The following is a 25,158-nucleotide window of genomic DNA, read 5'->3' as shown; positions in this document are numbered from 1 at the left end:
AGCCTCAGCCTCCCAAGCAGCTAAAACTACAGGTACATGACACTATGCCTGGCTAATTTTAAAATTATTTTTAGAGATGAAGTCTCACTATGCTTCCCAGGCTAGTCCTGACCTCTTGGCCTCAAGCAATCTTCCCACCTCACCCTCCCAAAGTGTTGAGAGTACAGGTAGGAGCCACTGTGCCTAACCTTTTTCTTAGGATTCTAAAGTCATTTGCCCTGTATACATCTGGTTCTAACTTTTTTAAAACATTGCATTAATATCTTTAATTATTTTGCCTTTTTGGGTTTTAGAACTTTTTATAAAATTCTTTGGTATTTCTGAGCAAATAGAGGATTACATATGTGACTAACTCACATAATTACTAAACACAGTGATTAAAGGCCCATAGTAACTCACATTTAATATTTTCTTGTTATATTTAATGTGCATTTTTCTTTATAGACAGACAAGTAGCACTATTGGACATATCTGACTATTTAGTTAAATACTGGACATTTCCTTTAATTGAGGTGTATTTTGTGGACTACAACAATTTTTTGAGCCTAAAAATTAAATGAAAATCAAGGATGCTCTTTAATGAGAAAACAATCTACAGTCAGCATACAACCTGAGGGTGCAGAGGAAAGAGGGATGGAATGCTATACAATCTGTAAGATCAATAGAGGAGTGAGTATTCAGAGGTACTGTAAGTGTATGTTTACAAAAGACCTTATTTTTTTTCTTGATGGCCTTCGGCAGTCTATTCTCTTTGTAACTTCATGAGTTGTCTCTCTATCACTAATTGCTAGAAAGAATTCACCAATGTAATTTTGAACTGCTAGTGAATTTGCCATTATCAAAACTTGATTTTGATTATCTGCCATTTTTTGAACTTAAGCAATTTAAGAGGCCTAAGTCTCTTATTTTGAAAAACAATTTGACAGTAACAAAAGTATGAGATTGCTAAGGGCTCTTCCATTCAGAAGGCTAAATAATTCTCACAGAGATATGTATTGGCATAGTTTTATGACACAATTTAAATCAAAGGTGACTGCATAAATGGAGCATAGGTTTTTACTTACACAGACTTGGGTTTAATATTGCATCCACAGTTGTAAGTACATTGTAAGGCTTATTATGAGTGTCCCCTATGCTCTATCTTGTATTTGCAATCTTACAATTGTCTACAGGACTGATTAAATTCAATATGGATTAAAAACCACACTGTGGATTGGACTTCTGAGAAATTCATAGTTCAGACTGGCAAATTTGCAACATGAAATGCAACATGACATGTTGCATAAATATACACTTGAGTGGGTAGAAGAAGAGGAAAGATGAGATAAAATGCATGAAATGTTTTCCTGAAATCTCAGCACATCTCTTACCTTCCTATACCAAGGAACTGAATGAACAAGAACAGGGAAAACAGGCTGGTTATTATGACTTTTACCAATAATCTCTCCATGAACTCAGTACTGCCTCTTGTTAACATTGGAGTAAGAGCTAAACACGTTACTGAATCCAGCTTCATGTCTTCATCCTTTTGCTAATTACAACATGTCAACGATATCTTTGCTATGGAATTGTAAACTCTAACTTTACTTTTTTAGAAAGACTGGAGAAAAGGAATTAGGGAAGAGATTTTTATGAGCTCGGTATATTGTTTACAATAGCATGGGGGAGAAGTAAAAAATGTGGTGAAGAATATTCTCTTATCTCTGAAAAATTAACAGATAAAAATGAAGAGCCTTCTTAAAATGCCTTGTTCTGAGGTAATCTGAGCAGTTTTGTTTTTAACTTCCCCTCAGTTAAATATGTTTTCATTTTGCTATGTGAAGGGAGCAATTATTTCTTTTGCTGTCACTGTTGGCAAAGCAGGAGGTGTAAACATATTTTTCAAATCCTCCAGGAGACTGCCGAGGTCTTCCTCACTCCCAACGAATATTAGTTTAAACTTTGGCGGGCTTCCATTCATGAGCTTGAAAATAGCCCTTCTTCATCTGGAATTCATAGTGATGCAACCCTAGCAGGGCCCCAGAAGTAAAGAAAATCGATGTTTGCCACTAATAGTATTAAAAACGTTGAAACTCTACATGATAATGTACATATAATATGCAGACAATGAACCTATCTTACAACTGGGGCCTCAGTGCTGGTACAGGAGCACACATATGAAATTCCAATTCTTTCTAATGGAGACCACATATGTACAAAAGGGGCAATTGTATGTACCAGGATTGGAAAGGAATCTTTTCCTGTCCTATATCCTTGGGTATTTCCTGCATGGCTTTTTAACAGATAAGTATACCTACTTGGAGACCTACTTTAACTTTCACTTTGTTAACACCCTTCTACACTTGTTACTTAGAAAGAAGCAAATTAAAAACTTTTGTCTACCGGAAAATACTACCTAGAAACAAAGAAGTACAAAATATAATCACCCTTAAATAAACTCTTAAATAAATGGCTAATTCCTAAGCTCTGCATATTCTTGACTATACAATCGACATAACTTTTTATTTAAATATTTCTGAAATTGAGCAGTATTATACAGTAATAGTGCACTTAATGTAACTTTTAAAAATGTTTTGCCAACCTGCTATAATTAAAGAGTTGGAATGTCTTATAATCGTTGGCATCTTACAATGAAGAAAAAAATTGTATAAAGGAATAATCCCCTTGACAATGAATTGTTAAGTGACAGTGGCATTCTTCCTGTACTCACAAGCTTAGGATCAATTAATGTTGGTAATTCATCAATTAACTTTGCTAAGCCTGTGACAAATGCCACAAATATTAAAAATATTGCTTTTGTTGACTTTTTTCTTTTATTTTTTAAGTTGAACTATTATCTATAGCATTCAATAACCAAATATATAACACAGGTTGAGTATTCCTTATTCAAAATGCTTGAGACCAGAAGTGCTTCAAATTTCAATTTTTTTTTCAGATTTTGGAATATTTTCATCATATTTACAGGCTGAGCAGCCCAAATCTGAAATTGCGAATCCAAAATGTTCCAATGAGCATTCCCTGTGAGCATCAAGCCAATACTCAAAAAGCTTCAAAATTTGGAGCACTTTAGATTTTGGCTTTTCAGATTTGGAATGTTTAATCTGTATAGTAAAAAGTCTTTCTAACTGGTGAGCTTCAGCAACTAATGTGCATGCCTTGAATGAATTACCTGGGTGTCAAAATGTGCACCTAAATTGTCTAAATCTGCTTTCATTTATGATATTAGTCCGTATAAATAAAATTATAATCTCCTGTAATACAAAAAGGCATGAAATAGTATATGTAAGTGGGAGAAAATATTAAAATGTAATTATATCTGTTTTATAAAGGACCTAGTATTGCTGACTACATGTAATGAAACCCAAAATCAATTGTTGAATCACCCTCAAATAATCAGGTGGCTAAAACAAGTAGAAAAAGTATTCCATGACTCAAGAGATGTTAAAAATATGTGACTGGCAACAAACCAAAAATCTATTAATACACAGATACTTGAAGACAGAAATTAGACTGTTTTACAATAAATTACAAATCAATTACATTATTTAACTAGGACAAAATAGCATTCACAAATAGAAATGGAAGGCCATCAAGAAGCAAAGCAGGAACTTGTTTGAAACCATAAATGGACGATCACAGTGGATTGGTGATGCAGTTGAGGAACTGTGACAGGGCCTTGAAATAAATTTTCCTTGGAGGCATTGGAAATATATTGGACTAGCAATAGAAATGTTAGATCAGGAACTTCATAGGATTGTACTTAGGCTCTAGGAAGATTACTTTGGTAATTAAGCTACTGGAGGAAGGGGACTGGAAACAAAAGATCTAGTTAAAATATTATTTCAACAGCCTTACAAGAAGTGATGCCAACAGGAAAAGGAAGATGGCAATGAATGCTAGGGGATTATGAAAATTACTTACTGCATGTAGAGAGCAAGAAAAAGTAGAAATAATATAAAGGTTTTATGCTTGAGTGACCCAGAAGATGGCAAAGAGAATATGAGAGGCAGTAAAGAAAATGGAAAGGCAGGTATGAGGTGTCAATGGAATATAGAGCTGGAAATTATATGCAGGATTTGAGAATCAATAGAAAGTGTATAATCAGAAAGATTTGCGTTTACACATATTTTTACATGTCATTAGCTCTATGTTCCTCTTTGTATTTCATTATTAGTTGAGATGATTTTTTCTTTTTGTTAATCTACATTATCTTTGATATTATTATCAGTCATTGCTACTAAAATAGCTGTGACTAATATGACATTCATAGAGTAGTTGCAGATATTAACTGACAATATATGTCAAAGCATAATAAAATTATCTACTAGTAGTTATATTTCAGATATACCTAAGTACTTATAGAGATAAAATGAACATTATCATACTCAGTTTAAGAAAAAAGGAAAATTTTTCAGTGAAATCTTTCGTGTATTCATCTGCCATGCCTTAATCTCTATCCTAAATATGGCATTACCCTTACTATTATACCAAAACAATATATAATATTATTTTGCATACAGTTCAACTTTATATACATCATATCATCAGCAGTTTGTCCTTTTTGCGTGACACTTAAGTTTGATAATGCAGCTCTAATTCATTCGTTTTCACTGCTGCCTATTCTTCTGTTGTATGAATATGGCAAAAAATTCCACTGTCCTATTAATAAATATTCAAGTGATTTGCCATTATTTATGCCATTACAAACAAAGCTGCAGCGAACAATCTTGCAAATGTCTTCAGGTGCGAATGAGTGAGAGTTTCCCTAGGGTGATGTATTTCAGGATGGAGTTACTGGTTCAGAGGGAATGTAAATCTTCAACTTTAACTAGATATTGCTAAATTGCTTTCCAAATGTTCTGTTTTTCACTGGCCATGCATAAGAATTGCTTTTGTGCCAAAGTCTTGCTAATATAAAGTCATCAGACTTCTCATTAATAAAAAAAATCTGTATGCAGCGTGGTATCTAATTCTGATCTTAATTTGCATTTGCATAATTAATAGCAAGCTTGAGCATGCTTTTTATCTTCTTATTGATTACTTTCATTTCATTTTCCTTAAATTGCATTTTAAAATATTTGCTCATTTTTGTTTGGGGTTGTTTATAATTTTCAATCAGTTATTAGAAGATCATCATTGTATATCCTTGCTACTAATCTGATGTCAGTTATGTGCATTATAAATCTGTCCTCTCAATATGAAGATTTTGTTTTTAACTTAGTGATGGTGTTTTATGATGAACAAAAGTTTTAAATTTTGATGGTATTGCATTTATCAATACTTTACTTAAAAAGATAATACTCCCAGATAATAAATAATTTCTTCTATGTGTACTTCTATATAAAATGTATTGTTGTTAAGTAGTAAATAAGTCACATAATTTGAACATCAAAAACATTTTAAAAGGGGTTTTGCTGTGTATTACCATCTGTCATCCATTTCTCCATATATTCTTTTTCTCTCTTCTGCTCTTTGCTCCAGGGCATACCCTTATGGTCTACGTTACCAGGATTCCTTGTTATCTGACCTCTGATTGAGTTTGTCCAGTGAAAGGCACCAGACAATTGGAGGGCTAAAGGGAAGAGAGATGTGAATGTTGTTTCCCTTTTTCTCTCTACTTTGGCTTTGGGATTCAGTTGTTGCCCCACTACAATCACAGATCTGATCAGGTCATCCTTTCTTCCAGCAGCTCTCACTGAGTCCCTACAAAATTATGTTCTCCCTTTTTCCATCAATAGCAGGGATGATAATGGCTTTCCACTGTTACTAATCTCCAGATTCCTCAACATTCCTTGTTAATTTATTCAACTTTACTGATACTTGGCCAAAATCTCTTAGTTAAAAGTATATCTTCAGTTAAACCGTGATTGACATCTTTCATGACATGACCTTGAACCGTACAAAAATATATTATGAAAACTCTCTTCTGAACTTCATTCATCCAATTCCCATTGTCCACTATTAATAATAACTTTTTGTTAATACTGTATACCAGAGACCTTTTTATACCTATAAGGCAATTAAAATAGGTGTCCTCACCCTTTCGTTTATCACAAATGGTAGCATACAATAGACACTACTCTTCCACTTAATAATATATGACTATAGTGTCCAATCAGTACATAAGAAGCTTCCTGATGCATAGCACAAGGTTTAGATGCATAGTAATCTATTTTGTGGATATACTTTAATTTATCTGTTTAGCCCTCTAATTACTGATATTTATTTGTTTATAATATCACTCAATTACTAGCAATCATTCAATAAATAATTTAATATAAACCAACTTTTTTTTGCAGATTTGCTTAGTCAGAAATTACATGAATCTGCTTTAATAATTCTGCCTATTAGATATGTTTTCAAAGCATCTTAATTTATCTCTTCAACTATTTTATTTAGTTAGATCTTTAGAACATGCTTAGCTTATATTCTCTTTCCCAATTTTTAAATTTGAAGTTTTTGGATAAAGATTTCATTTTGCTACTTCTTATTTCCGTTAATTCTTTTTTTTTTTTTTTTTTTTTTTTTTTTTGAGACGGAGTCTCATTCTGTCGCCCAGGCTAGAGTGCAATGGCAAGATCTCAGCTCACCACAAGCTCTGCCTCCCGGGTTCAAGTGATTCTCCTGCCTCAGCCTCCCGAGTAGCTGGGATTACAGGAACGTGCCACCACACCTAGCTAATTTTTGTATTTTTAGTAGAGACGGGGTTTCACCATGTTGGTCAGGCTGGTCTCAAACTCCTGACCTCATGATCTGCCTGCCTTGGCCTCCCAAAATGCTGAGATTACAGGCGTGAGCCACTGCGCCTGGCCTGTTTGTGTTAATTCTTAATTGTGGTGACTTGTCTATTTCTCCTTTTGGAAATTTTCTATAGTGAGTTGAACTATGGTAGGTTTTACATGTGGGAATCTTACGGGTTCTGAATTGAGGTTGAATTCCTTCAGATAATATTTGCATTTGTGTCTTCTAGGCAGCACTAGGCAATAACAACTTTTAAGTAAATGTTTTAACATTCCTGGAACATATCATCAGTAATATAAATACTAAATTTCAATTGCCAGTGGAGAAAGAAAGACCTGTACATGTGAAATCTCAGGAAAGATTTTATTTTCCCAAGATTCAAGGTTAAGAAGATCTGTAAACAGCCTCAAGACACCTGTGGTTTCAGGATCCTCATAACAAAATTGTATTCTATTTCATCACTCTCACCACCTGTAGAATTATCTCATTTTCTTGAGAACACAAAATTTGTGGTTATATTTTCCTTAGCATTTTTTAGGATGTCTACAGTGGGAGAAATTTTTTGCTAGAATATCTAGTCAACTGTCTTGCTGGCAATAATGCGATGTTTTGCATGAATAAACGTAGGAAAATGGTTTAGAGAAAGACCAGCATTCAATATATATTTATTTTAGGACAAAAACAATTTGGTCATGTTTTAAGGCAGGATGTAAGATGTCAGACTGAATAAAAAATGAAAAATGTGAGCAAGTAATATCAATTAAAGGGTCAGCTAGACAGAAAGAGCAGAGCTAGCACATATAAAGGAGCCAAGAAGCACAGGATATCCTAGAGTAAAATGAAAAGTACCCATATTTTCTTGGATTACAAAAGTAGAAGTAATATTTAAGATTAGATAAAGATAGTATGTCCAGATCCCAAGGAGTTTGGATACGATGCTCAAGATGTCAGAATTCAGTCTGAGTCTGAACAAGGATTGGGAGCCAAACACTGGCATTACTAAGAGCAGGGCCTTCGTAATCTTATGTGGAGCTTCATTACTGTACTCTTGATTCCTTTTATTCTAAGCTGTGGCCATCCCATACATTTCTTTCTTTCTCTAGGACCAGGCTGACTTGAGACAGGGAGTTATTGTGTGACAATATACAATTTCAGGTTGTTCTTGCTATCCACGTGAGCCTGACTACTTGTATTGTTTATGTGTTCTCTTGGCATTAAGAGCGATTTGGAAATGAGTTTATATAGAGAATTCCTCAGCAAACATTCAGTAACTTATACTATTAATTTTTACCCTTTTTTGCCTTGTGTCAGGTAAGTGTGCTTCTAAGAGTAGGAAAAAGACTCTAAGGTAACTCATGGAATAAAGGTACAGAAAGATCAGTGGATTTGTTAGACAAATGAGAAGGGAAGAAGTAAGTTAGAGACAGAGAGACAAACATTTCGTGGACTGATTCAGTTTGGGACAGGGCAAGCAGTGACCAACTGCTGAGAGTCCCTCATTAAACCACTTAGTGAGAATAGTCTGGATTGTTGTAGTAGGGGTTATCAGAAGCTGATAAGGGGAGGCTGTTGAAAAGTGTTAAACAAGATAAGATTAATAAGGTTAGTTTTCATTTTAGATATGTTACTCTGAGTTAGTTTTTATTTATTACAGGATTATTTAATTTAGAATAATGTTTTCAAAGCTCACCCATGTTGTAGCATGTATCAGTACTTCATTCGATTTTATAACTGAATACTACTCCATTGTATGACTATACACATTTGTTTATCCATTCATCAGCTGATGGACCATTTGTGTTGTTTCCGTTTTTTGGCTATTTTGAATAATGCCATGATGAACATTCTTGGACAAGATTTTGTACAGATACGTGTTTTCATTTCACTTAGGTACATAACTATGAGTGTATTTGCTGGGTTATATGGTAACTCTAGGTTTAACATTTTGAGGAACTTCCAAACATTTTTCAAAGTGACTATACCATTTTCTGTGCCCACCAACAGTGTATGAGGGATACTATTTCCTCTGCAGGCATGATATTCTTTGCTGTGGTCTATCTTTTCTGAAATTTTGCCCATTCTAATGGGTGGGAAGTGGCTTCTCATTGTGGTTTTGACATGAATTTCCCATGTGATAAATGGAGTTGAACATCTTTTATGGGTTTGTTGGATACTTCTATATTCTCTATGGAAAAATGTCAAGTCCTTTTGTATGCTTTAATTGGGTTAATTTGTGCTTTTATTGTTGAAACATAAGATTTATTTATGTATTCTGGATATAACTGTCATGTGTTTTCACTTTCTTGATTGTGTCCTTTGACGAACACAACTTTTTAATTTTTATAAAGCCCAATGCATTCATATTTTTTATCACTTATTCTTTTGTTATCACCTGTAAAAAACTATATCGAAGGTCACAAAGATTTTACCCTATGTTTTCTTCTAAGAGTTTTATAGTTTTAAGTCTTAAATGTAGACCATTTATTCATTTGAATTTAGTTTTGTATACAGAATGAGGTAAACAGGTATAACTTCATTATTTGGCGTGTGGATATCCAATTGTTCCGGTATCATTTGTTGAAGAGCCCATGATTTCCTCCGTTAAGTTGTCATAGAACCCTTTTTAAAAATCAATTGACCATAATGTATGGGTTTTTTGGGGGGATCTCAATTAGATTTTATTGTTCTATATGTCTATCCTTATGTTTGTACCACACTGTTTTGATCACCATAGCTTTGTAGTAAGTTTCAAAATCAGAAAATGTGAGTCCTCCAACTTTGTTCTTTTTAAGATGGATTTGGCTATAGTATTAGCATGTCAGTTTCTGTAATAGCAAATAATTGGGGTTTTATAAGGACTGCAATAAATTTGTAAATCAATCTGGGGTATATTGCTATCTGAATGATAATAAATCTCCCAATTTATGACCTTATGATATATTCCCATTTACTTAGGTCTTCATTAACTTCTTTCAATAATATTTTATAGTTTTGATTGTACAGGTATTACACTTCTGTTGTTAAATATATTCCTTGTTATTATTTGGGTGTTATTGTAAATGGAATTGTTTTATTAATATTATTTCTAGACTTCTCATTGCCAGTGTATAGAAATACAATGAACTTTCTATATTGATTTTATATCTTGGAGCCTTGACAAGCTGATTTATTGGTTCTAAAAGGTGTTTGTTTGTTTTTGTGGATTACCCTGGATTTTCCATACACAGTCATCCCTCTGTATTCAGAGCTTCCACTTTCATGGATTCAACTAACAACAAACAAAAATTGAATTATTGCTGAGAAAAAGATACAATAAAAATACCAATTAAAATATAGCATAAAAATTTTACATAATATTTGCATACTATTCGATATTATAAGTAATCTAGAGATGATTTAAAGTATGAGGGAGAATGTAGATCATATGCAATTACTATGTTATTTTATATAATGCACTTAAGCATGTGCCAATTTTGGTATCCACAGTGTTCTTAGAACCAGTCCCCCGGGGATACAGAGGGACAACCATACAAATCATGCCATTCATGACACAGAAATAGTAATAGTTTTACTTTTTCTTCACAATTTTCATTCTGTTTATTTCTTCTTGACTGTCTTCACTAGAACCCCAATACAATGTTAAATGTAAGTGTCAAGAGTAGGGATCCTTTTCTCATTTCTGATCTTAGGGGGAAAGTATTTGTTCTTTCATATTAAACATGATGTTAACTTATAAATGCCTTTATAAGACTGAGGAAACTGTATTCTATTTCTAGTATTATCAAGGGTTTTTAATCACGAATGAGTATTGGATTTTGTCAAATGCCTTTTGTGCATCAATTGAGATGACCATTTTTTCCCTTTATTTCATTAATATGAAGTACATTGACTGATTTTCTATGTTAAACCAGTGCATCATTCCTGGGTTATACCGCATTTGGTCATGGTGTCTAATCTTTTTAAATGTTGTTGGATTCAGTTTGCTTATATTTTGTTGAGGACTTCTATAGGCACATTCATAAGGAATATTGGTTTGTAATTTTATTTTCTTATGATGCTTCTGTCTGATTTTATTATCAGGGTAATACTGATCTCATATTGTGAATTGTTTGAGATTTGAAGAATGGATTAAAGAGAAAATGATAGCGCCCGTAGACCAATGAAGGGACTGTTGCAATAACTCAGGTGGATATGCTTTAAAGTAATAATAATGAGAATAGAAATGTGTAAAGAAAAAGCCAATATTTAATATAAAGATATTTCTTTAAAAACTGAATTACTTCCTGCTATTCAAGGGAGAGCTGTGCGTGTAGGGATATAGTATCTCTGAACCAAACAAATTGCTGATTTTATACAGAAGCAAAGTGAAACAAAGGAAATAATATTAAATGCTCAGGAATTGGCAGACTTCCAAAAGTGAGCACGTGTGGAGCATGGCTATTGGTAATTGGCTGCTACTAATTGACTGGCTTTCAGAAGCATAGTTACTAATATGAAGTTGTAATTGATCAATTGGCATGGATTCAAATTTATTGGCATGAGTTTAAAAGTTTTTCTGGTGATTACCTAATATTATGGACAAAAAAGAATAGGAATGTTTTATTCTTGGAGAGAAATGAGCAAATAAAAAGCGAATTCAGGGTGTATGCTGATTTAATGGGGTGGTAAAGAAGAGGAATATGTTAAGCATGCGATTCAGGTTTCTGGCTTGTGTGACTTCATGTGAGATCTGTCATGTTAAGAATCTATCTCTTTTGTTCTTCCTTTTTTGATTTGCCATCTACAGTGCAACTACCACCAAAAATGTAAAATTTTCATAAAAATCCTTACAGGGAGGACCTGTAAGGTTGAACCCTCCAATACAATAGAAAATGTAAAGGCCAAGATCTAGCATGAGGAAGGAATTCCTCCTGATCAGCCAAGACTGATCTTTACTGGTAAGCAACTGGAAGATGGGGGCACTTTGACTAGGACATTAAAAATAAGTCTGCTCTTCATCTTGTGCTGAGACTTCTTGGTGGTGCCAAGAAAAGGAAGAAGCCTTGTACCACTTCCAAGTAGAATAAGCATAAGAGAAAGGTTAGGCTGGCTGTCCTGAAATAGTATAAGGTAGATAAGAATGGCAAAATTAATCACCTTCAATGCCCTTCAGATGAATGCAGTACTGAAGTTTTCATGGCCAGTCACTTTAATAGACATTATTGTGGCAAATGTGGTCTGACTTACTGCTTCAGCAAACCAGAAGACAAGTAATTGTGTATGAGTTAATAAAAACTGTGAACTTAAAAAAACACAAAATCTATCTCCTTGTTGACTGATGTACTCCTAGTTCCTTGGAAAATAGCTGAACTATACTAGGCGCTTTATAAATATTTTTAATTAAAATATTTCCATTAACATAGGAAACATTAATGAAAGTATAAAATGCCAGACGTGTTTAATTTCAAATCTCTGCAAGGTATCAAAAGAAGGTGCATTATAGTAAACTGGAATAATTAGTACAGATATTTATTTTGACAAGATTTTGTGGGCACCTGCATATAGATGATTTTTGAAAATATAAGTCACGTAAAATTTCCCATGGACCTTAGGAGAAGAAAAGACAGCTAGGACAGACATCTGACAAACCCAACCATTTGAAGAACCAGGAAGCAATAGAATCTGATAAGAACACTGATAAGAAAATATCTAAAATAAGCAGAAAGAAAATAATGAGAGAATTGTGAAAACTAAGTGAAGTTGTTTTATTTGTTCCCTCTCTTTTCTCCCCCCTCCTGAAGAAAGAAGTGGTTAACCTTATTAAATAAGCCTTAGGGGGTACACAAGAAAAGGAAGAGGACTGGAAGGTACCTATAGGATCAACAATGGGGACATCAGTGTCCCTGACAAGAGTTGATTCCCTGGAGTGGTAGGTGCCATGTGTAGAAGAAGAATCAGCTGAGGAGAGTGAACAGAGGTTTAGTTGGACAGAGGAGAGTAGGATAAGCAGACAGGCTTTAAGTTGAAGAAAGGAGTTTATTTTTTATTTTTATGTTGAGGGAAACTAGAGCTTATTGAATCCTGATTGAAAAGAAATGGATAGAGATTTACAATGCAGGAAAGACAAAGAATGATCAAAAGACTAATGTAAAGAGTGAGAATTTATGATTCTATGTCTTCTAACTCTCAAAACCCTTGCACCTCTAAATTTCTATGATTATTTTAATTGTCTATGTAAATGGTTGCATTATTGGGAATTTGTTGTTAACTATCTTAATGCAAGTAATCCACAGATTATATGATAAAGTTGATAAAATTATTTTATTCTTTCATAGAGAATAGAGAACATAGTAAACAAATTACTGAACATTTGAATTTTTCACAAATTTTATATCAAAAGGGGAACCACATATATCCTTTGACTATATATGTCAGTTGTTAATATATTATCACATTTTTTTCCCTCTCTTTTCTATTCTATTAATAAACCATTTTAGGATTAGTTGCAAATATTGTGACACTTCACCCTAATTAATTCAGCGTGAAACATTAATCATCTAAGAAGAAGAACATTCTCTTACATAACCACTATAAAATTGCCCTACCAAGGATATTTAACATTGATACAATGACATTATCTAATATACAGCCTATATTAAATTCTACCCGCTATCAATTAAGCCAATGATATATGTTATGAACTTTTAACAAATATAGAATCTAAATAGAGTTTGTGCATTTTATTTAGTTCTCGTATATTCTTTAGTTTTCTTTAAACTATAAACTGCCCACAAACTTTTCTCTTTTATAAATATTACAGATACTGATATTATAAAAGAGTCCATTCTAGTTTGTATGTTTGTTTGTTTGCAGAATTTGTTCTAATTTAAATTGTCTTATTATTTCTTAAATTCTAAATTCTGGTTAAGAATTTCAGGTGCAAATGGTACTTGGGCGATTAGTTCATCACATTGCAAAGCACGTGACATCAATGTTTAATATTACAGGTAATATTAAGTTAACTCACTTAAAATATTCTTCACCAAATTTATCTAAAAATCACTTTTTCCCTTTGTAGTTAATAAGTAATTTGTTAAATAGTGCATTGAGCCTACATGCATATCTTGTTTTTCAAATATATTTTATTCACTGTTTTTTCATCTACTGAAAACTTTTTTCTGAGTCTATTATTGCTATGGTGATTATGAAATGGTGATTTGCTATCGCTTTAATTTCTTCTATATTTAATAGTTTATTTGGCCTTTTTTTTTTTTTTTTTTTTTAAGACATGGTCTTACTCTGTCACCCAGACTGGAGTGCAGTGGTGTGATTATGACTCATTGCAACCTCAAATGCCTGGGCTCAAGCGATCTTCCTACTTTAACCTCCTGAGTAGCTGGGACTGCAGGAGTTTACCAAAAACTAGTTTTTAATTTTTTGTAGATGTGAGGTTTACTCTGTCACCCAGATGGCTCATGGCAACCTCAAATGCCTAGGCTCAAACAATCCTCCTACTTCAACCTCCTGAGTGGTTAGGACTACATGATTGCACCAAAAAGCCATTCCCAGCCAATTTTTAATTTTTTGTAGACATGGGGTCTCACTATGTTGCCCAGGCTGGTCTTGAACTCCTGGGTTCAAGCAATCCTCCTGCCTCAGCTTCCCAAAGTGCTGGGATAACAGGCATGAGCCACCATGCCTGGCAAGCCTTATGTACTTTTATAAAAAATATGCTTGTCTCCAAATCTTTATTTTTATTTTTTTTAAATAATTATTGGTATGCCTTCATTGATTGATCTTTAATTCAATATTGATATGGTCTGAATTTTTGTGTTCCCCCAAAATTCATACCTTGTAACCTAATACTCAATGTGGTTGTATTCAGAGGTAGAGTCTTTAGGAAGTGATTTGATCATGAGGGCTCTGACTACATAAATGGGATCAATGCCCTCACCAAAGAGTCTTGAAGGAAGACAGCCTGTTTGCCCATTCTGCCATATGAGGCTAGCAACAGGCACCATATTTTAGGCAGAGCTCTCACCAGATACTGAATCTGCTGGCACCTTAATCTTAGACTTCCCAACTTCCAAACTATGAGCAATAAATTTCTGATATTTATAAATCACCCAGTCCAAGGTAGTTTGTAATAGCATCCCAAATGGACTGAGATAAATATATTTTTCCAGCTTTATTGATGTATGATTCACAAATAAGAGATGTGCAGATTTAACATGTGCAACATGGTATTTTTATATAAGTGTACCTCGTATAAAATGATTTTCACAATCAAGCTAAATAGTATATGCATTACCTAATATGGTTACTTTTTTCATGTATAGTGGAAACACTTAAGATCTACTCCTTAAGAAAACTTCAGGTCTAAAATATATTATTATAAGTTATAGTTATTATGTTATATGTTAGATCTCTAGAACTTACAGTTTAAATTTTGTACTCTTTGATCAACATCTTCCCACTTTGGCCAATATCTCCCCATTTCCCCGACACCTCTCAGACTCTGGCCACAACCATTCTACTCTCTGTTTCACTCTGTTTGATTATTTTAGATTCCACATAAAGGTGATCTCATGCAATATTTGTCTTTCTGTGTCTGGCTTATTTCTCAAAGCATATGTCCTTCAATTTCGTCTACCTGCCGCAAAGGGCAGACTTTCCTTGTTTTATAAGGCTGAATAATACACACACACACACACACACACACACACACACACATTTCTTTATCAATTCATGCATCAATGAACACTAAGTTGTATCCATAAATTGGCTATTGTGAATAATGATGCCTTTTTTTAATGTATTTCTATTATTGTTTATTTTGACACTCAGTGTGTCCTAAATTTGTCCAAAGAGAGCTCCTTTAAGTTTTTCAAGTCTTTGTTTTTTCATGGTGAGAAACCTAATTCCCAACAATATCAACATATTAAATCATTTGCTCAATTCTATTATACATGATCAAACTAGTTTCAAACTTACTGCACTAATACCACTACCAAAAACACATGTTAAGTAACACTCAAGATTTCTTTTGTTTTAAAAATATAGTCTACCTATTGATAGAAATAGTAACCAAACAGTTCACTCAATCTTCAAAATAAGCCTACTAATAGATTTTTTAATTAAAATAAGACCTATACTATAGGTAATCACAAATGCAATTATAATGTTTTATTATTCAAGAGAAAGCCAATCAGAATGTAAACCAACATTATAGTGTCCCCTTCCTTATCTTTCTTTTGTGAACATCACCTTGGAAAATAACTTACTTGAAAGAATTATTGTGGACTTAAACCCTATGGCAACTTGTGGTGCAAAAGGCAAAAAATTAGAATTCCCTCTCCCAAGATTATTAAAATTTCATCACAGTATCAGATTTTTCATGGAGGGAGAAGAGAATTACTGGCAACCATTAAAAATAATAATGTTCATTTCTGAGTGCCCTTCAGAAATGCATATATTTGGGGGAAAACCCGGGTAGAAAAAAAAGGAATGAGTCAACTTAACAGGCTTCATTTTAAATTCTATCTCTTTATTATATCAAAATGACATCTTTGCAGTTTAGAGGGACCAGTAGGCACTGTTATAACTAAAATTGGATAAAATTCCAAGCTGTGTCAAAGACATTGTTTGAATTCACTTAAAAGTGTTTTATGTCACTGTTCACCACTCCCCTTCTCTAGTCATGATCTGCCTGTGGCAAACTGTTTCTCTCTAGGACTGAAAAGATTACTCCCACTGATACTCCTCTGACAGTGTGAATATTGACTTGCACTTATAAAGGTCAGACAGTTCCACTAGTTAATAGGAGTGAGAAGAGCAGCTCCAACAAGTCTCTTTGAAAGGAATTTAACCTTCACATTCCAAAGCATGCTGCTCTGTGGAGCCAATTTTGGCAACTAAGAATACATGCTTCTCTACTTTCCAAAAATACTAACAAAAGCCTGAAAGTTAGCATTACAAAGAGAAACAATCATGCCTTGTAGCCGACAAACATCCATGGGAACGCCATGCAGGATATGCCTGGTTATTTTATATGTTAAACAGAGTTGGATACAGTGGAGTAATTCTCTAGGCCTGTAACTTTCCTCAATGTATAAAAGCCTTTTTGACTTTTAAGAGCCATGTGCTGTAAGATGATAAGACACCACATATATTTTTCTCAGCATCATTCTGACACAAGATCAAGAAAAAGGTTTATTCCCAGTGGAGCATAGCATCTCCTCACCTATTTTTTTGAAAAGTCCTTTGCCTTCTGTTATTGTCTCATGACTGAGAGTTCAGGAAAGGCTGACACAATTTAAAGTCTCTGAGAATGTGGCCTATCTGTTAATAGCAGTGTCCTGAAGTACAATACAAGAAAAATGGGAGTGAGAAAACAAGACTGAAAATGGGAATGAGACTTCACTTTTTATTCTGATGGAAGGTAAAACCAATATTTTTAATTTTTAATAAAACTCACTTATATTGTGGCATCAATGGTAGAAAGGATGTGCTGCATATAAATGAAGATGATTCCCTATTTTTCTTGAGCAGTGGAAGACAGGAGACATAATGATAAAGAGAGTCTTTTACAAGTAATAAGTAGGAAGAAGAATATGTCCTGGGTGTCCTGGAAAGCAAAGCTTTCATGATTCCAGAGCATATTTTAGAAATGGCATTACGGCTTTCACTGCTTTAAGTTTGGCATCAGCGAGATTTCAGATTGTGCTAAAATCATCCTTAATGTCCTTTCTGCCTCATCAGTGGGGGATCATTCAAGTAACAAAGTGCCAATCAGGGGCTCTTGTTCCTCTTTAGCTTGAAGTTGTTACTGTGGAGGCTTTTCTGGGAGCATGATCTCTCTGCTTGAGATGCCCTTTATTATAACTATAGTTAAAGGTCTGCTGACTTAGCCGTTATAAACCCCTAATGTTCTCAATTACAAAAATTTGCTCTAAAATAAAGCTTAGCATACTAACTTGGAGCTCAGGAGAGTCATGATTTTGATAAATTCTAAGAGAATAAAATAGTCATTTTAACATAAAAAGAGAGTAACAAAAATATAAATATCAAAGCTATTTGAGTTATGTGTGTCACTGCTCTGGTATCTCCAAAAATAGCATCGTTAATTAAAATGAGGTTGGAAAGTAATTTGCTCATAATGTGCACTAATCATTTTTGTAAGTTTGGAATATAAAAATGTAATTAAGGAAAAGAAAAATGGGTTATAGACAGGATGATTTTCTTGATTCAGAATATATCAGTGAGTTTTTAACTCAAATGTTTTCTGGAAATATAGGATCTGTGTTGCTATCACAGTCTGTGCAGTCTTTTAGTCACTGACTCAGATACTCTTAATGCTTAAGACTTTCCCTGTAATTTTTTTTCTTTTTCTTTGTTCTTTTTTAATTTTATTTTTTAATGAGACAGTATCTGTCACCTAGGCTGGAGTGTAGTAGTGGTGTCTCAGCCACCGTAGCCTTGACCTCCCTTGCTCAAGCGATGCTCCCACCTCAGCCTCCTGAGTAGCTGGGACTATAGGCACATGCCACCATGTCTACCTACCTGAAAAAAAATTACAGAGACAGGGTCTCACTATATTGCCCAGGCTGGTCTCGAACTCCTAGGCTGAAGCGTTCCTCCTGCCTTAGCTTCCCAAAGTGCTGGGGTTACAGGGGTGAGCCCTTGCACCTGGCCATGCTGTAAGTTTCTTAGCCATATTTAAGGTTTTTGCTAGTTCAAGTGACCCACAAATAACAGTTTGTACAAAAAAAAAGAAAGGCAGCAGCTTAGGAGCAGAGTATTACAAAGGAAATATTAATAGTAGAAAATAGACTTCAATATTTTAAATATGAAGATTATAATTATTGAAAATGTATACTTTTAGCCCTCTATTTTTAAGAAAATACCTAAAGAAACATGTACTGTTCTAGTGATACAGAATTTGTTCAGAATTTTTAAATATCAAAACATTTTTGTAATAACCTTCCAGCATAGCAACCTTTCTGCAGATAGCGACCATAAACTCAGGATGGAATTAAACAAAACAGAACAAAACATGTACTGTAAAACTCTAGAATTAAACAATGATAGGCAGATTCTGGAAATGCATTGATAGCTAGGAGAGCTCTACAGGGTGAGACTGTAATTTTACAGGAATCTATAAAGGAATAAGCAGAGTGATGTCTTAGAAAGTAGAAGAGTGTCTCCTTTTAGATAGGGAAAAGAAAGGCCTTTCTGAGGATTTCATGTTGTAGCTAAGAAGTGACGAACAAGAGTTAGCAAACTAAACATTTCTAGAGAAAGAATATTGGAACTAAGGGGAAGAAAAATTGCTAACGTACTAGGATAAGGCTTGGCAAGTCCCAGAAACAGAATGGAAATCCACGGAGCTGAAGATTAGTGATTAAAAGTCAGAGCGGCAAGAAAAAGTTGGAGAGGAAGAAAGGAACCAGATCATATATATATATAAATTTTTTACTTAGGGCCTACTCTGTACAAGGGAATGTATACAGAAATACAAGTAAGATATGATTCTTACCCTAGGAGAGTTCCCAATTCTGGGGAAATGGGGTTTTTGGCTGTGCTGTCAATGCAACGTATTGCAGACAGATCCTAGAAGTGCCTTTGCTCAATCACGTTGTAACTTAGAGTCAAGCAGAGAAAATCATACAAAAATGTTTTTTTCTATGGACAAATGAATGAATGGATAGATGGATGGATGACAGACTGAGAAACTACAGCTGGCTTCTCAGACACCAGACAATTGATCTCTTCTTTGCACTGTCACCACATACAGACTCTGAACTGCACTTCTAATTTGATGGTTAAAAACTTAGATAATATAGTTTGAAATCAGGTAGCATGATGCCTCCAGCTTTGTTCTTTATGCTTAGGATTGTCTTGGCTATACGGGTTATTTTTTGCTTTCATATGAAATTTAAAGTAGTTTTTTTTTCTAATTCTGTGAAGAAAGTCAATGGTAGCTTGATGGGGATAGCTTTGAATCTATAAATTACTTTGGGTGGTATCACCATTTTCACAATATTGATTCTTCCTATCCATGAGCATGGAATGTTTTTTGGTCTGTTTGTGTCCTCTCTTATTTCCTTGAGCAGTGGTTTGTAGTTCTTCTTGAAGAGGTCCTTCACATCCCTTGTAGGTTGTATTCCTAGGTATATTTTATTCTGTTTGTAGCAATTGTGAATGGGAGTTCACTCATGATTTGGCTCTCTGTTTGTCTATTATTGGTGTATAGAAATGCTTGTGATTTTTGCACATTGATTTTGTATCCTGAGAATTTGCTGAAGTGGCTTATCAGCTTAAGGAGATTTTGGGCTGAGATGATGGGGTTTTCTAAATGTACAATCATGTCATCTGCAAACAGAGACATTTTGACTTCTTCTCTTCCTATTTGAACACGCTTTACTTCTTTCCCTTGCCTGACTGCCCTGGCCAGAACTTCCAATACTATGTCCAGTAGGAGAGGTGAGAGAGGGCATCCTTGTCTTGTGCCGGTTTTCAAATGGAATGCTTCCAGATTTTGCCCATTCAATATGATATTGGCTGTGGGTTTGTCATAAATAGCTCTTATTATTTTGAGATATGTTCCATCAATATCTAGTTTATTGAGAGTTTTTAGCATGAAGGGGTGTTGAATTTTATTGAAGGCTTTTTCTGCATCTATTGAGATAATCATGTAATTTTTGTCATGTGCACTAGTAATTTTTGTAAGTTTGGAATATAAAAATGGAATATAACTTTTACACTGTTTATGTGATGGATTATGTTTATTTATTTGCGTATATTGAAACAGTCTTGTATCCCAGGGATGAAGCCAACTTGATCATGGTAGATAAGCTTTTTGATGTGCTGCTGGATTCGGTTTGCCAGTATTTCACTGAGGATTTTCGTATTGATGTTCTTCAGGGATACTGGCCTGAAATTTTCTCTTTTGGTGTGTCTCTGCCAGGTTTTTGTATCAGGATGATGCTGGCCTCATAAAATAAGTTAAGGAGGAGTCCCTCTCTTTCTATTTTTTGGAATAGTTTCAGAAGGAATGGTACCATCTCCTCTTTGTACCTCTGGTAGAATCGGGTGTGAATCTGTTTGGTCCTGGGCTTTTTTTTTGGTTAGTAGGCTATTAATTACTGACTCAATTTCAGAACTTGTTATTGGTCTATTCAGGGATTTGACTTCTTCCTGATTTAGTCTTGGGAGGGTGTATTGTCCAGGAATTTATCCATTTCTTCTAGATTTTCTAGTTTATTTGTGTAGAGGTGTTTATAGTATACTCTGATGGTAGTTTATATTTATGTGGGATCAGTGGTGATATCCTCTTTATCAGTTTTTATTGTGTTTATTTGGTTCTTCTCTCCTTGCTTCTTTAATTGTCTGGATGGTGGTCTCTCTATTTCAAATTACACTACAAGGCTACAGTAACAAAAACAGCATCGTACTGGTACAAAAACAGATATATAGACCAACGGAACAGAACAGAGGCCTCAGAAATAATGCCACACATCTACAACTATCTGATCTTTGACAAACCTGACAAAAACAAGCAATGGGGAAAGGATTCCCCATTTAATAAATGGTATTGGGAAAACTGGCTAGCCATATACAGAAAACTGAAACTGGACCCCTTCCTTACACCTTATACAAATATTAACTCATGATGGATTAAAGACTTAAACATAAGACTTAAAACCATAAAAACCCTAGAAGAAAACATAGGCAATACCATTCAGGACATAGGCATGGGCAAAGTCTTCATGACTAAAACACCAAAAGCAATGGCAATAAAAGCGAAAATAGACAAATGGGATCTAATTAAACTAAAGAACTTCTGCACAGCAAAAGAAACTACCACCAGAGTGAACAGGCAACCTACAGAATGGGAGAAATTTTTGTAATCTATCCATCTGACAAGGGCTAATATCCAGAATCTACAAGGAATGTAAACAAATTTACAAGTAAAAACAAACAACCCCATCAAAAAATGGGCAAAGGATATGAACAGACACTTCTGAAAAGAAGACATTTATGGAGCCCACAAACAGATGAAGTCCTCACTGGTCATTACAGGAATGCAAATCGAAACCACAATGAGATAGCATGTCACACCAGTTAGAATGGCAATCATTAAAAAGTCAGGAAACAACAGGTGCTGGAGAGGATATGGAGAAATAGGAACGCTATTACACTGTTGGTGGGAGTGTAAATGAGTTCAACTATTGTGGCACACAGTGTGGTGATTCCTCAAGGATCTAAACCAGAAATACCATTTGACCCAGCAATCTCATTACTGGAAATATGCCCAAAGATTAGAAATCATTCTACTATAAAGACATATGGACACATATTTTTATTGCAGCACTATTGAGAATAGCAAAGACTTGGAACCAACCCAAATGCCCATCAATGGTAGACTGGATAAAGAAAATGTGGCACATATACACCATGAAATACTACATAGCCATAAAAAAGGATGAGTTCATGTCTTTTGCAGGAAATGGATGAACCTGGAAACAATCATTCTCAGCAAACTAACACAGGAACAGAAAACCAAACACTACATGCTCTCACTCATAAGTGGGAGTTGAACAATGAGAACACATTAACACAGGGAGGGGAACATCACACACTGGGGCCTGTCAGGGGTTGCAGGGCTAGGGGAGGGATAGCATTAGGAGAAATATCTAATTAGATGATGAGTTGATGGGTGCAGCAAACCACCATGGCACATGTGTACCTATATAACAAACCTGAACATTCTGCACATGTATCTCAGAACTTTTAAATTTATCTAATTTAAAAAATTAACTCCTCTCCCTCTCCCTCTCCCTCTCCCTCTCCCTCTCCCTCTCCCTCTCCCTCTCCCTCTCCCTCTCCCCTCTTTTTTCGGTCTCCCTCTCCTTCTTTTTTCGGTCTCCCTCTGTTGCCGAAGCTGGACTGTACTGCCGGGATCTCGGCTTGCTGCAACCTCCCTGCCTCGGGCTCCTGTGACTCTCCTGCCTTGGCCTGCCGAGTGCCTGGGATTGCAGGCGCGCGCCGCCACGCCTGAATGGTTTTTGTATTTTTGGTGGAGACGGGGTTTCGCCGTGTTGACCGGGCTGGTCTCCAGCTCCTGGCCTCGAGTGATCTGCCTGCCTCGGCCTCCCGAGGTGCTGGGATTGCAGACGGAGTCTCGCTAACTCAATGCTCAGTGGTGCTCAGGCTGGAGTGCAGTGGTGTGATCTCGGCTCTCTGCAACCTCCACCTACCAGCCTCCTGCCTTGGCCTCTTAAAGTGCTAAGATTACAGCCTCTGCCCCACCGCCACCCCGTCTAGGAAGTGAGGAGCGTCTCTGCCTGGCCGCCCATCGTCTGGGATGTGAGGAGCCCCTCTGCCCGGCCGCCCTATCTGGGAAGTGAGGAGCGCCTCTGCCCAGCCGCCCATCATCTGGGATGTGAGGAGCGCCTCTGCCCGGCTGCCACCCCGTCTGGGAGGAAGTGAGGAGCGCCTCTGCCCGGCTGCCCCGTCTGGGAGATGAGGAGCACCTCTGCCCGGCCGCCCCGTCTGGGAGGAAGTGAGGAGCGCCTCTGCCCTGTTGCCCTATCTGGGAAGTGAGGAGCGCCTCTGCCTGGCCGCCACCCCGTCTGGGAAGTGAGGAGGGCCTCTGCCCAGCTGCCACCCCATATGGGAAGTGAGGAGCGCCTCTGCCCAGCCGCCCCTTCTGGGAGGTGAGGAGCGCCTCTGCCCAGCCGCCCCGTCTGGGAGGTGAGGAGTGCCTCTGCCCGGCCGCCCCGTCTGGGAGGTGAGGAGCGCCTCTGCCTGGCCGCCACCCCGTCTGGGAGGAAGTGAGGAGCACCTCTGCCCGGCTGCCCCATCTGGGAAGTGAGGAGCGCCTCTGCCCGGCTGCCACCCCCTATGGGAAGTGAGGAGCGCCTCTGCCCTGCCGCCCACTCTGGGAAGTGAGGAGCGCCTCTGCCCGGCCGCCCACTCTGGGAAGTGAGGAGCGCCTCTGCCCGGCCGCCCACTCTGGGAGGTGAGGAGTGCCTCTGCCCGGCCGCCCCGTCTGGGAGGTGAGGAGCGCCTCTGCCTGGCCGCCACCCCGTCTGGGAGGAAGTGAGGAGCACCTCTGCCCGGCCGCCCACTCTGGGAGGTGAGGAGCGCCTCTGCCTGGCCACTCCGTCTGGGAAGGGAGGAGCGCCTCTGCCCGGCCACCCCATCTGGGAGGTGAGGAGCACCTCTGCCCGGCTGCCACCCCGTCTGGGAGGAAGTGAGGAGCACCTCTGCCCGGCTGCCCCATCTGGGAAGTGAGGAGCGCCTCTGCCCGGCCGCCACCCCATATGGGAAGTGAGGAGCGCCTCTGCCTGACCACTCCGTCTGGGAGGTGAGGAGCGCCTCTGCCCGGCCGCCCCGTCTGGGAGGTGAGGAGTGCCTCTGCCCGGCCGTCATCCCGTCTGGGAGGAAGTGAGGAGCACCTCTGCCCGGCTGCCCCGTCTGGGAGATGAGGAGCACCTCTGCCCGGCCGCCCCGTCTGGGAGATGAGGAGCACCTCTGCCCAGCCGCCCCGTCTGGGAGGTGAGGAGTGCCTCTGCCCGGCTGCCACCCCGTCTGGGAGGAAGTGAGGAGCACCTCTGCCCGGCCGCCCCCTCTGGGAAGTGAGGAGCCCCTCTGCCTGGCCGCCACCCCGTCTGGGAGGAAGTGAGGAGCGCCTCTGCCTGGCTGCCCCATCTGGGAAGGGAGGAGCACCTCTGCCCGGCCGCCACACCGTCTGGGAAGTGAGGCGCGCCTCTGCCTGGCTGCCCCATCTGGGAAGGGAGGAGCACCTCTGCCCGGCCGCCACACCATCTGGGAAGTGAGGAGCGCCTCTGCCTGGCTGCCCCATCTGGGAAGGGAGGAGCACCTCTGCCCAGCCGCCACACCGTCTGGGAAGTGAGGAGCGCCTCTGCCTGGTCGCCCCGTCTAGGAGGTGAGGAGCGCCTCTGCCCGGCCGCCCAGTCTGGGAAGTGAGGAGCGCCTCTGCCCGGCCGCCCTGTCTGGGAGGTGAGGAGCGCCTCTGCCTGGCCGCCACCCCATCTGGGAGGAAGTGAGGAGCGTCTCTGCCTGGCCGCCCCGTCTGGGAAGTGAGGAGCGCCTCTGCCCGGCTGCCCCCTCTGGGAAGTGAGGAGCGCCTCTGCTCGGCCGCCCCCTCTGGGAAGTGAGGAGCGCCTCTGCTCGGCCGCCCCGTCGGGGAAGTGAGGAGCGCCTCTGCCCGGCCGCCCCCTCTGGGAGGTGAGGAGCGCCTCTGCCCGGCTGCCACCCGGTCTGGGAGGAACTGAGGAGCGCCTCTGCCCGGGCGGCCCCGTCTGGGAAGCGAGGAGCGCCTCTGCCCGGGCGGCCCCGTCGGGGAAGTGAGGAGCGCCTCTGCCCGGCCGCCCCGTCTGGGAGGAGAGGAGCGCCTCTGCCCGGGCG

General features: G+C 38.1%; 1 pseudogene; it reads left to right on the top strand.

The window, feature by feature from the left end:
• Positions 1–11,994, top strand: part of LOC129013271 (ubiquitin-ribosomal protein eS31 fusion protein-like) — a 46,972-nt pseudogene extending 34,978 nt beyond the window's left edge.
• The last annotated feature ends 13,164 nt before the right edge of the window (positions 11,995–25,158 follow it).

Source organism: Pongo pygmaeus, chromosome 15, assembly GCF_028885625.2.
Source record: "Pongo pygmaeus isolate AG05252 chromosome 15, NHGRI_mPonPyg2-v2.0_pri, whole genome shotgun sequence".
Classification (NCBI taxonomy): Eukaryota; Metazoa; Chordata; class Mammalia; order Primates; family Hominidae; genus Pongo; species Pongo pygmaeus.
Note: the sequence above shows the minus strand (reverse complement) of the source record. Positions and strands in the feature narration are given on the sequence as shown.